This window comes from Micromys minutus, assembly GCF_963924665.1.
Source record: "Micromys minutus genome assembly, chromosome: 2".
Taxonomy (NCBI): domain Eukaryota; kingdom Metazoa; phylum Chordata; class Mammalia; order Rodentia; family Muridae; genus Micromys; species Micromys minutus.
In genome coordinates, this window is record NC_137971.1 from 59971624 (window position 1) to 59983793 (window position 12170).

Here is a 12170-nt window from a genome sequence, read left to right on the forward strand (position 1 = left end):
GCCAGCCATTCCTCAGGTTGTCCTCTGTAGAGGCCCAGAACAGATTAAGGGGACAGTGACAGGCTAGCCATGCTAAAAGGCCCCAACTAAAACCTTGTCTGCAAGGACCGCAGAGCACCAGCTCCTCCTCCCCATCCCTGCCCATCAGCCAGCAGCAAGTGGCTGAGCTGAGTCACAGCCTAGGGGAGAAACTGGAGCTGGGGCCTACCAAGGGATGCCTGCAGCAAGAGCAGGATTATCAATGCCTTCAGTGTGAGATGGGCAGCATCTTGCTTGTTACTGGGTACCACATCCAATTTTCATGTGTGTGATGGCTGGTGTTAATTGTTAACTTGATACAATGTAGAATTAACTAGGAAGAGTCTCAGTGAGAGACTAACCTATGAGTATGGCCATGCCTGTGGTAGTTTTTTGTTTGTTTGTTTTTGTTTGTTTTGTTTTTTGTAATTGGGTTAATTGAGGTGGAAAGACTATGGTGGTATGAATGAAAATGGCCCCAGTGGGCCCATAGGGAGTGATATTATTTGGAGGAGTAACCTTGTTGGAGTAGGTATGGCCTTGTTAGAGGAAATGTGGGTGGGCTTTGAGGTTTCTAATGTTCAAGCCAAACCCAGTCTCTTTTCCTGCTGCCTGCTGATCCAGTTATAGAACTCTAAGCTACCTCTCCAGTGCTGTGTCTGCCTGCTCCGCTATGCTACCTGGCTGAAACCTGAGCAATGCTGTCTTCTAACCACAGTCTTGATCTACCCTAACAATCAGACACAGCAGCCTGGTGTGCTTGGCTAAGCCCATTGGCTAAGAGGGCTCTATCATTGCCCAGACACTGGGTTCCCTGAGGCTATCTGGTCCTCATGCAATGCTTTTGTTATCTGGCTGCAGGGAGCATGCCTGACAGTGGTACAGAGCTAGGGAGTGGAAGGTGAGGGCTGACCTTACAGATCCCAGGTCACGGGAGGGGCCTTTGCACTCAGATTTCCATTCTGTTTCCATTCTGTTGTGCTGATAAGATAGCCTGACGAAAGCAGCTTGTGGGAGCAAGGGTTTATTTGGTTCACAATTCCAGGCTGCAGTCCATCAATCCTGTGACAATCACAGCAGCAAAAGCTTGAGACAGCTGACCACCCTACAGCTAGCTCCCTATCACCTTTCCAAGAATTCCAGGGCCCCGCCCACGAAATGGTGCTATCCACATTCAGGGCAGGCCCTTGTCTTAGTTGGGGTTTCTATTGCTTCAAAGAAAGATGTAATCATGGCAACTCTTTTTAAAGGAAAACAAGGATTTTGCGCTGGGCATGGTAGCACATGCCTTTAGTCCTAACACTTAAAAAGCAGAAGCAGGTGGATCTCTGTGAATTTGAGACTCGCTTGGTCTACATGAGTTCCGGGATAGCCGGGACTACAAAGTGAGACTCTATCTCAAAAAAAAGGGGGGTGGAGTGGGGTGGGGTGGGGTGTGTTGGAGCTTTCTCTTTATCTTGGACAAACTATGTGTCTACCTCCCTTTAGTCACAAGGATAACCCCACCTTCCTACTATGGGTTACACTGGGCACAGGCAGAAGGTCCAACCTACTTATTAAAACAAGAGGCAAGATGATCAGTCTTCACCCATGCCCACAGATAAATCACTTAAGGGACAGGGCCCTGTGAAAGCCCTGACCAGTCTGCCCGTGGGCCAAGAAGCTGAGTAGCTCAGCAGACCAGGACCAGAGTGTTGGACCAGAGTTATAGGGCTATAAACAGGCACAGTAACAGTAGCTCTACCTCTGGCATGGGCTCTCAGGGCCACAGAACCGCGGAACAAAAGTCAGGAGGCATTTGGGACCCAGTTGGAGATAGGCTGGTCCTGGGTCCTGGACGGCTTCCTTAGTACAGGATCTTGGTACAGAAAGCAGCCACCATGTCTTGTCTGAGCAGGCTGGGCTCTTCACGTGGCTCATCCATGTGCACCTGCCACCTCTGAGCCAGGCTGTCACCCTGCCAAGCATCAGGGTTGCTATGGAAACGAAGATGTCACCTCGTTCCTCTCCCAGGACCTGCACACCCTGTGCCAAGGACTCAGTGTGAGATGTTCGCTACAACTCAGCTTCTCTGAAAACACCCTCGTGCCCCAGGATGACTGCATTGACCTAGGATGCCCTGGCATCAGAGCCAAGCTCGGCAGCCCCAGAGGTAGCCCATCCCCCCTAGCTCATTCCCTGGAAGTAGGCTCTCTCATGTCTGTGCCCTCACGGCAATGTCACTCCAGTTCTGTGCCCCACAGGACGGTCCCAAGACTGTTCTCTGGGACTCTGCATTCAAGAGGAGGTACCTCCACAGGACTATATGGACTGGAGCTAGGCTACTCCCAGCAAGTCTGTACAGAAGGAGAGACACAGAAGCCCCAGCAGCCATGTTACTACCAGCCCCCACCCATAGCAGAATGGAGCCTCTCTGAACAATCTATTAGAATACCCTGGAAACCAGGGGTAGAGAACTGACCCAGCATCATCACCCAGGGTCCAAGCACCTAACACGCCACATCCATCGGGACTCTGGCATTGTGTCTCTACCCCATGCCCATATCCCTGAGATGCTAAGCCCTCTCTTAATCTTTGCTGCTGACAGTCTCTGCAGCCCCCAAAGTTCCAAAACATGTACATTTATCATGAAATCAAATCCACATGCAGATCCTAAACCTTTGCCTGGCTCTCACCTCACAACACTGGTCACAGGCTGTCTGTCCATTCTTCTGTTTGTCCATGGCCCCCCTACCTGGTGCCTCTCCAGCTTCACCCATTGCTGACCAGAACCCCTCAGGGGTTGTCCATGACACCTTTATCCCTTAACTTAACCAAGCAGATATGTGTGCACCCTTGCCAATGCCCACTTTTCTTAGATATTTAATCTGAGAAGAAGAGATTGCGTCCTTCTCTCTTGGATCTGCTAGCCCTGAGCCTGGATTTCCCTCTGGATTTATGCAATGCCGTGAAGTATCAGCAGGTGGCGCCACTGCACTGTCAGGTTCCTTCCTGCCCGAGGCTGAGGGAAGACCACCCAAGGTGGCACAGCCTCCTCCTGCCAGTGGCCCCACCCTGGGAAGTTCTAAACGCAGAAGTGCTCCTGATGTGGGGAGCTCACCAGGACTCTGATGTTTTAAGATGGTACCTAGAGATAGCATTAATACCATCCTGGGGTACCGAAGAGGGGAAGGAGGCAGAACGGGTTTGTTGTCTGCTCAAAATCTACTTTCTTAAAGCAACCCAACAGAGCTCAAGAATCTAGCTCTCCCTATCCTCCCTGCCACACTACAAATATTAGTCCCAACTAGACTGGCCATGGGCTGTACCAAAAGTCCTGGGCATCTTTCCTGGGGATTCTGCCCTCCTACCTAGTGGTTTTGCTCAGCTGGGATTGGGGAAGGTGCAAGGAACATAAAAGTTCTTAGACAGAGGACCCAATCCTCAGACCAGCTAGATTGAAGTCAATGCCAGGGAGTAGGCACTGGAGGCTAGGCCTGTTAGGTTGGACATGTTAAGCTGCTATCACCAGACTGGTCAATTGGGGCCATCAAATCTCTAGCCCCTCCTTCCTGCTTCATGGCTTCTGGAGGCCTTCAATTTAGAAGCCAGGCTACCCAGAGCTTCATGCAGGTCAAGACCAGGGAATCTGCCTCTCTTTGACAGATTCCTGGGAATACAGAGGGTGTGTGTACCTGGTTACCACAGGCAGCTGGTGTAGGGGTTGTTGGGCGCTATAAGGGAGCCAGGTTCGGTGTGAACAAGAGGTTCATGGGGAGGCTTCAAAAGTGTCTTCATCTTTCTGCAAGAAGCCAGCAGATGGTGCCCAGCCCTTCGGGCTCTGCTGACCACATAGAACTACAGCCAGGGTACTGCGCAGCAGAGGGGCCTGTGTTTGGCAAGCCAGCCTGTGTGCCTCCAGGGATTGACCCTGTAGGCTCTAAACCAAATCTTCCTTCCCATCCCCAGGGTCAAGGCAGTTCTGGTAACCACAGCCAGCAGACCCTGAGGAAGTAGCATTCTGCAGGGGCATTCCCTCCCCTGCTGCTGACTGATGGGGCTCCTGGATTTCTGCAAAGGGTCGCATCTCTGTGTCCCAGCACACTCCCGAGTGTCACCTGCCAGGATCTGGGTGCCCCTGTGAATGTGGCTCAGATTCTGTTAAGTGGACCTACTGTGCCTCTTCCCTCCCTGTAGCTTCCCCCTTTGGGAGGGGGCATCTCAGCTGCAGATGGGCCACACCTCCCCAGAGTCCCTGAGCACACCTGCTGTACGGCACTGCATTCTCCTATGACCATGGAAGCGTAACCCGTCACCCACATGTGCTGACCGAAAGTCAGAGTCAGATGTGAATATTTCATGGGTGGTAACATAAATAATGCACTTAAGTGGAAGGATAATGTAAATATTTTATACATTGGAGTGCAATTGGATTAAAATAAAAAAACCAATCCATGTTATAGGCATAGCTTACAGGTCGCATGGGAGGCAGTGGTAGCCTGGGGCATTTCTCAGGCACAGGTCTGTGTTGAGGGTACACATCTGTACTTTCTGCTCTCCTGGGCTTACAGTTCAGTCCCTACCTGCTGCCCCTGCCTCCCACTCCCTCCTGGTTCCACTGTGCTCCAGGGCCCACAGGATCTGCAGTCTAGTGTCTTATATATTTGGGGCCCCAGCAGCTGGCCCTCTGAATGGAGATGGTTTCTCACAGCCATGCTAAGAAGGGTCCAGGTAAAACAATGGCGCTCCCTGCACCAACATTCTGGGGTCCCTTGCTCTAAGGGAGCAAACAAAAGCTCGATTCCCAGGAGACAAAGCAAACATTTCAGGGCTGCCAGCCTACCATTTCTTGGCCTCTGTTTTATTTTTCTCTACTAAAAAGGCATTTAAAATATTTTTAGAGTTTTGAATAATATACATTTTAGCTTATTGACATCTATGATAAAAGCCCAAGGCTAACCCCTTAGCACCAGATCAATTTGGGCAAGGCCTAGGGCAGGCAGCTCTTTCCACTTGAGTGGAGGCGCCTGCAGGAAGCATGCAGGAGCCACATCTGGGAAGGGGACCCCAATCTGCTTCTCTCGGGGATCCTTCTTTGTTTAGAAACCCTACTTACTAACATAATTAGTTTAATTAGTGTTGCATGGCTTCCCTTGCTGGGTCTGAGGGCTCTTTAGACCAGTGTCTGAGAGCTGGCTTCTCTAATGCTCACCTCCCTCAGCCACCACCACCCTGTCCCTTACAGAGGGGTCCACAGTTGCTTATGTTGTGTTTTTGACAGGCCATTTGTTTCCAGCCTCTGCCTGAGCAGACCATTAGGCTTCTCGGGCTGCAAGCCCTCTAAAACCTGAAAGGCTATACAGGGAGACCTTGCAAGGCAATCTGGGGTCCTGAGAATGAGTGTGTGTGTGCTGGGGGGGGGGGGGTGGTGCCTGGTGAGCCTCTCCAACATCCCTATGTGGTCCTAAGTCATTGCAGCCTCCCCAGGCTACATTCCTGAAAACCAGACTAAGGCCACCTGTTTGCACAGGCCCAAACCGGCTTTTCCAGCTGCCTACCACTCAGCTTCACCCAGGCTTCTAGCCTCTGGCCTCTGGTGTGTGGGAGGCCAGGGAGAAGGCTGCTGTGGGGCCTGGTGCTGGTCTTGGAGAGAAACTGGAAATGTGCTTCTTGTCTGAGGTTTGTGTAAGAACAGGAACCTACAAACCCTCCAATGCCTGGGCCTTCCTGGGGAAGAAAGAGATGGAAGTGTTGATTCAGAAGTGGGGGAGGGGAGAAAAACGGGGTGGGGAGGGTAAGGAGGGGATGGGAGGAGTACAGGGCTGGCACTCATGAAGGCTGTGTATTCTCAGCCCTCTGCCTCTCATATCTCCTACAGGAAAAGCTGCCAGAGAGGTAGATAGAACTCAGTGGCTCATGCTAAGGCTACATCCAGTCCCAACCCAAGGCTCCTAGAAGCTCAGGCCTAAGCCTGGATCTGGACATAGATGACAGGCAGGGGACAGCCAGGTTCCTCAGTGCCCTGTGGTGGTTCCACTTGTCATCCCTGAGGCTTGGGGTCTGGACTATTTGGGCCCCTCTGGCCACCAGCACTCAGGATAGGACACAACCTGGATTCCAGGCCTGGAAGCTGACCCACACTAGGAGAACCTCTGCAACTAGGCCCCCAGCCTGCCTGTCATTCTGGCAAAACCAAAAACAAGCCACTAGAGAAATGCTAGAGTCGGACTCACTGGCTCCTGCTTCCAAGCTCAGGTGGGTCTTTCAAGGGGTACCTGGAAGATTTCCACAGTGAGCTTCCAAGGCCAGGCTGTGCTTCTGAGGGGACACTACTCAGGGCAGAGTACAGGTGTGCATCTCCCCAGGGAACCTCATTATCTCTTGTCCAGAATCCTTGGGGAGCAACCTGAATAGCCTTGCTTAGAAGGGAGAGTGGAGTATCCAGTTTCTCTCCTCTATTCCCTCCCCATTTCTTTCCTTACCCTCCTGACTGTTCCCCTTCCTCCTCCTCTGCCAGCTCCTCCCCCTGCCCACACTTCCTCTGTCTCTCCTTGAGTGAGTCAGCAGGGAGCTGACAGCCCATTGTAATCCCTCAGTCTAGCCACCCTTCTCTTCCAGAATGTTCCATGCTTGAGGCCTTCTCTGCACTCAGTCAGGTGTGGACCCTGAGTACCTTTACCCTGACCCTGATTTATCTACAGAGGCAGACCAAGTTCTTTTTTACCCTTGCCTGCCTTATACTACTGCTGGATCAAGGGTGATGGCACCTTACCTGAGTACTTAAGAGGGTCCCTCTTCCTATGGGCTTGTCATATCATGGGATTGTGTTGGAAGGAGCTTGATGCTCATGGGGGTGGGGAGGAGACAAGGATACCACAGTCAAAGCCAGGATTTACCATAAGCTCATCAGTTAGTGGCTTCCACCTTGGGACCCTCCAAAGAAGTTTCTAGAACCATCCCATGCCTCTTTTACAGAGTACAAGTATCTATGGTACCCAGTTGAGGCTGCAGACCCTCACCCTAGGCCTGAACCCCACCATCCTGCATTCTACCCTAAAAGTCCAGCTTTAGGAAGGCTGCAGCCTAATTCTAAATATGCCTTAGAGCTAATTCCTGGTATAGTTGCAGGAGGTATCTCCAGATGACTCTAAGACACCATGACCAGCCTCTTCTCAGCCCTTCATGAGATCACCCAGGCTTCTGGGATATGGTCAGAGCCTGGAGTGGCTGTGTTTACTCAGCGAAAACATTGTGGGGAATGTCTTCTATTCCTGCACAAACATCATGACCAAGAAGCAAGTTGGGGAGGAAATGGTTTGTTCAGCTCACACTTCCATATCGCTGTTCATCACCAGAGGAAGTCAGGACTGGAACTCAAGCAGGTCAGGAAGCAGGAGCTGAAGCAGAGGCCATGGAGAGATGTTACTTACTGGCTTGCTTCCCATGGCTTGCTCAGCCTGCTTTCTTATAGAACCCAGGTCTACCAGCCCAGGAATGGCACCGCCCACAATGGGCTGGGCCATTCTAGTTGAGAAAATGCTTTACAGCTGGATCTCATGGAGGCATTTCCTCAGCTGAGGCTCCTTTCTCTGTGATAACTCCAGCTTGTGTCAAGTTGACACAAAACCAGCCAGTACAGGGAACTTGGGGCCTTGGTCCTAGAAGCTGTGACAAGTCCAGGACTCTCTTGTGCCTTGGGGGATAACCAGGCCTAACCCCTCAGTCCAGGGACTTTGAGGTTACAAGCTCTACCACTGACTCGGCTGGGCTCCTACCAGCTCATAAATCTTCATTTAAAAATTAAAGCTCCATTAAGGAGCTAACTGGTTGCTGATACTTGCAAATTATTTGTGTGTGTGTGTGTGTGTGTGTGTGTAAAAAAAAAAAAAAAAAAAAAAAAAAAAAAAAAAAAAGCAACAGAGGATGAAATCCAAGAAGCAGTTCAACAACAGTGAAGAGACACGGGTTCCCTCACATACCCAGGAATATCTGGGACCAGAGCACACAGCAGCTTTTTATATTGTGGTGTAGCTGGCTGGATCCTTTTCTTGTACCTGGAGGTAAACTGTGTTATATTAAGGTGGCCCCTTCTAGTGTTGGCTATCTTAGGCCCTGAGTGACCAAGACTCTCAGATGAGAATGGAAAACCTAGAGGCATGCAGAACAGATGCTAAGAGCTGAGGACCTTTTGCTGCAGGCTTTAGAAGCCAGAGCCCTATAGCTCCAGGTTCTCAAGCTAGAGGCTCATCATTCTGGGCATTAAGCACCAGCCACCCTGTACTTGACAGCCATTGTCATTCTAGGTTTCTGTGGTGGTTTGAATATGCTTGGCCCAAGAGGTGGCACTATTGGGGGGTGTGGCCTTGTTGGAGTAGGTGTGGTCTTGTTGGAGTAGGTGTGGCTTTGTTGGAGGAAGTTAATCATTGTGTGCATGGGCTTTAAGGCTCTCATCCTATGTCCTTGGAAACCAGTCTTCTACTGTCTGCCTTTGGGTAAAGATGAAGAACCCTCAGCTCTTCCAGCCCCACATCTACTTGAACACTGCCATACTCCCAAGTTGATGATAATGGACTGAACTTCTGAACTTGTAAGCCAGCCACAGTTAAATGTTGTTGTTCTTTTTAAGAATTGCCTTGGTAGGGCTGGAGAGATGGCTCAACGGTTAAGAGCACTGACTGCTCTTCCAGAGGTCCTGAGTTTAATTCCCAGCAACCACATGGTGACTCACAACCATCTGTAATGAGATCCAGTGCCTCTTCTGGTGTGTTGGAAGACAGCTACAGTGTACTCATATACAAAATTCTTAGAAAAAAAAAAGTTGTCTTGGTCATGGTGTCTGTTCATAGCATCAAAACCCTAACCAAGACAGCTTCCATAACCAGAGAGTAGCATCTACAGGCAGTGTTTGCTAATGTTGCAGCTCCTGGCCTGGCCAGGAGTGTTAAGTCACTTGATTTGTACAGTGACTAGTAGCCTGGGGTAGCTGTACCAATGGCTTGGCACTTCCAGGTTCTGAAACCTTTAACATTTCCACCACTTCTACTCTTTGCCCTGGGCCATTCTTTGGCCTCCTTGCCACCCCTACTGCCATGCAACTGCCAACTTCACCCACTGTCATTCCTGCTGTCTCTGCTTTGTTACCTGCTCAGCCTGTTCTACTAGTGACAATGACTGAAAGTGGGCAAGGAAAGACCTCTTTAGAGAAATCTTTCAAAGGATCTAATGTTGCAATACGGGGGCAGCACAGGAGGACGCCTTTGTGTTGGCTGGGGCAGTAAGCTGAACAGCTTGCTTACCTAGTCAGAAAGGGGTGCAGTGATCTTATGCAAATTAAATATTATGTTTACACCAGTTGCAGTGCTACTGCTGGGCCACAAGGAAAATGGTTTCTAGAGTTCACTGAGGCTTGTGATAAGCAGAAGTCTAGAATAAGCTCTTTGGAATCGTTTTGACCAGAATACTATCTTCTTGAACTACTGTAGTACTTTGGCAATAGGCAGCTTCGGCTGCAACCTCCTTGGGTATCTGTGAAACATTCAGAACATCTAGTGAGAGCTGTCTCCATGGCTGCCAAAGAGGACCAGCATGTCTGAATGTTTTCAGCTCAAGACAACCAGGTCCTAGGAAAAAGGCTAACAGCTTTTAGTTATGGTTTTAATGCCGCCAAAGTCCCTGTATCTTAGCTTTAAAGAAAAAGAAATTAAACATTAAAAGGGGTGCTTGAGAGTTGGGGCTGTAACTCAGGAGAGCAATGACCTAATATGCACAAAGCTTTGAGTTAGGTCCCCAGCACTACACAGAATTGGGCATGGTGGCTCATACTAGTTACAACTAGTAAGGAGAGGTAGTAGTAGCTATCTTGAGAGTCCAAGGTTATCCTCTGATGCTCAGAGAGTTCAAGGCTAGACTCCTCCCACCCCTGCTTGCAGGATGTAACTTTTAGATACTGTTCCAGCCCAACGCTTTTCACTATGCTTCCTACAATGATGATAATGAACCCTCTGAAACTGTAAGCCAGCCCCCAATTAAATGCTTTCTTTTATTTCTTTTATTTTTTTTAATTAAATAACTTTATTTTAAAAAACAAAGATAAATGTACAGATTTCAAGCATTTTTGCATAAAAGTATACGAATACATTTTTGTCAGTACTTGGTTTTTCTTAAAGGTTTGATAGTGTGCATTAAGATCTTACTAGTTACAATGAGCATAAAGTACATGTGAAACAAGATGTAACCTGGAATTAGTCAAAGTTTCCTTGGTGTGTAAAGATAAATGCTTTCTTTTATAAGAGTTGCCTTTGTTGTGGTGTCTCTTCCCAGTGATAGAACAGTGACCAGGATGGGGTGCTTACAATAAAAATCCATCATTAATGTCAGTGACTCCTTACCTACCCTGTATAGAGGCTACACAGACAAAAACAAAAACAAAACCCTGTCTCCAAAATAAAACAAAACTCAAAAGTAAAGTGGACTACCCATAGATAATAAGAGAACTGGAGTCCCAGAGTGAGTCCGTGGCCAGGCTCTGCTGGCCCTGCTCGGAGGTAGACACTGCTGCTGAGGGCCAGGGGATCTCAACAGCTCTGCCTTTAACTTTCTGTGCTATCTGAGTTCTCACACTACTGTAGCTTGAGCCTTTACTGCCTCCTCAGTGACTATGTGGTAAAGGCTTGGTTCTCAGCTTGGTGCTGCAGTAAGATGGTGGAGTCCTAGGAGAAGGGACCTCCTGGACAGAGAGCGGGGGCGTGTACCTTTGAAGGGGCTATCGGCACCCTAGTACCTTCCTCTCACTCTCGGCTTCTTGGCACCTATATAGTAAGCAGGGGTTTCTGCCACACACACCAGCCATGATGTCCTCATCTGACTAAGCCACAGAACTAACCCACCATGGACAGAAGCCCCTGACCAGAGTAAACCTTTCCTCTCTTCATTGTCTCCTGGGTTTTGTCACAATGGCCAAATACTAGCTAGCACTTTTTGGCTTTATTTTTGGGTTTTTTTTTGGGGGGGTTGTTAATATTAGATCATAAAACTTTCTTTTCTTTGAGCACTCATATCACAAACTGGCAGGGCCATACCCTGGGCCATTCCTAAGAGCCGATCACTTGCTGTTTCCACTGCCTGAACTATCCTCGGGGATAGGATGTCTCCAGGGCTCACAAAGGTACCTGGTACAGATGCTCACATGGAGATGAACCTGGCACTGAGCATCACCTGGCAGCCTGTATGAAGAACTTGCAGGGCAGAGATGGCATCGAACAGAAGGGGTCCTGAGAGCAAGGACCTACACCTTGGCAGGGTCCAAAGAGCATGGAGTGGATGATCCCAGAGAAGACAGTGAGCCAGGATCCGATAGACAAGCAGGCACAGCATTCAGGCCTGTATCAGTTACTCCTGTGTCACCATGTGCTGTAGTTAAACCTGGCTCTTCCTCCAAGCCCCATGATTCTAGAAATAAGATTCAGACTCAAAGTATAATTACAAATTCGTTGGTCATATAGCTAGGCTTTACTTTGACTAGATCATAGCTAAAATAACCCGATTATTCTAACCTACGTTCTGCTACGTGGCTGGTCACCTGTGCTTGGGTACCATGTATCCGTTGACACTTTCCTCACTCTCCCAGAATTCGTTCTCCTCCCGGATGTCCCACTTCTATTTTCTGCCTAAGCAATAGGCTATAGGCTTGTTGATTGACAGGTGATGTTTCCTATACAATTCACAAGATATTCTCTACAACTGTGACCAAGGTATCTAAACGAATGAGTTAAAGGAGGAAAGCCTTAATCTGGAATGTGGTTCCTCAGGGTTCATTCAGCCCATGCAGTTGGGCAGACCATTGTGGTTGTGGGAGAGTATGTACAGGAACAGGTCGTTTATCCCAAGGCAGACATAAAACAAAGAGTGGGAAAAGGACCAGGGGGCAGCTATAATTTCAAAGGCACAGTCCCCAATCACCTGTTTCCCCCAACCAACTACCTATTAAAGCTTGTAGAACCTGCCAAAATAGCACCATCAGCCGGGAACCATGTGTTCCAAGTGTTCAGCACACAAGTCAGACAGTGCTCTTCTGAAACCTCTTGTCTAGAACAGAATGGCAGTTGGGCAGAGCAAGTCCCTGTTCCTGCTCCCACCCATGAACCATCTGATAGGCTCTTCAGCAATCAGAGGTT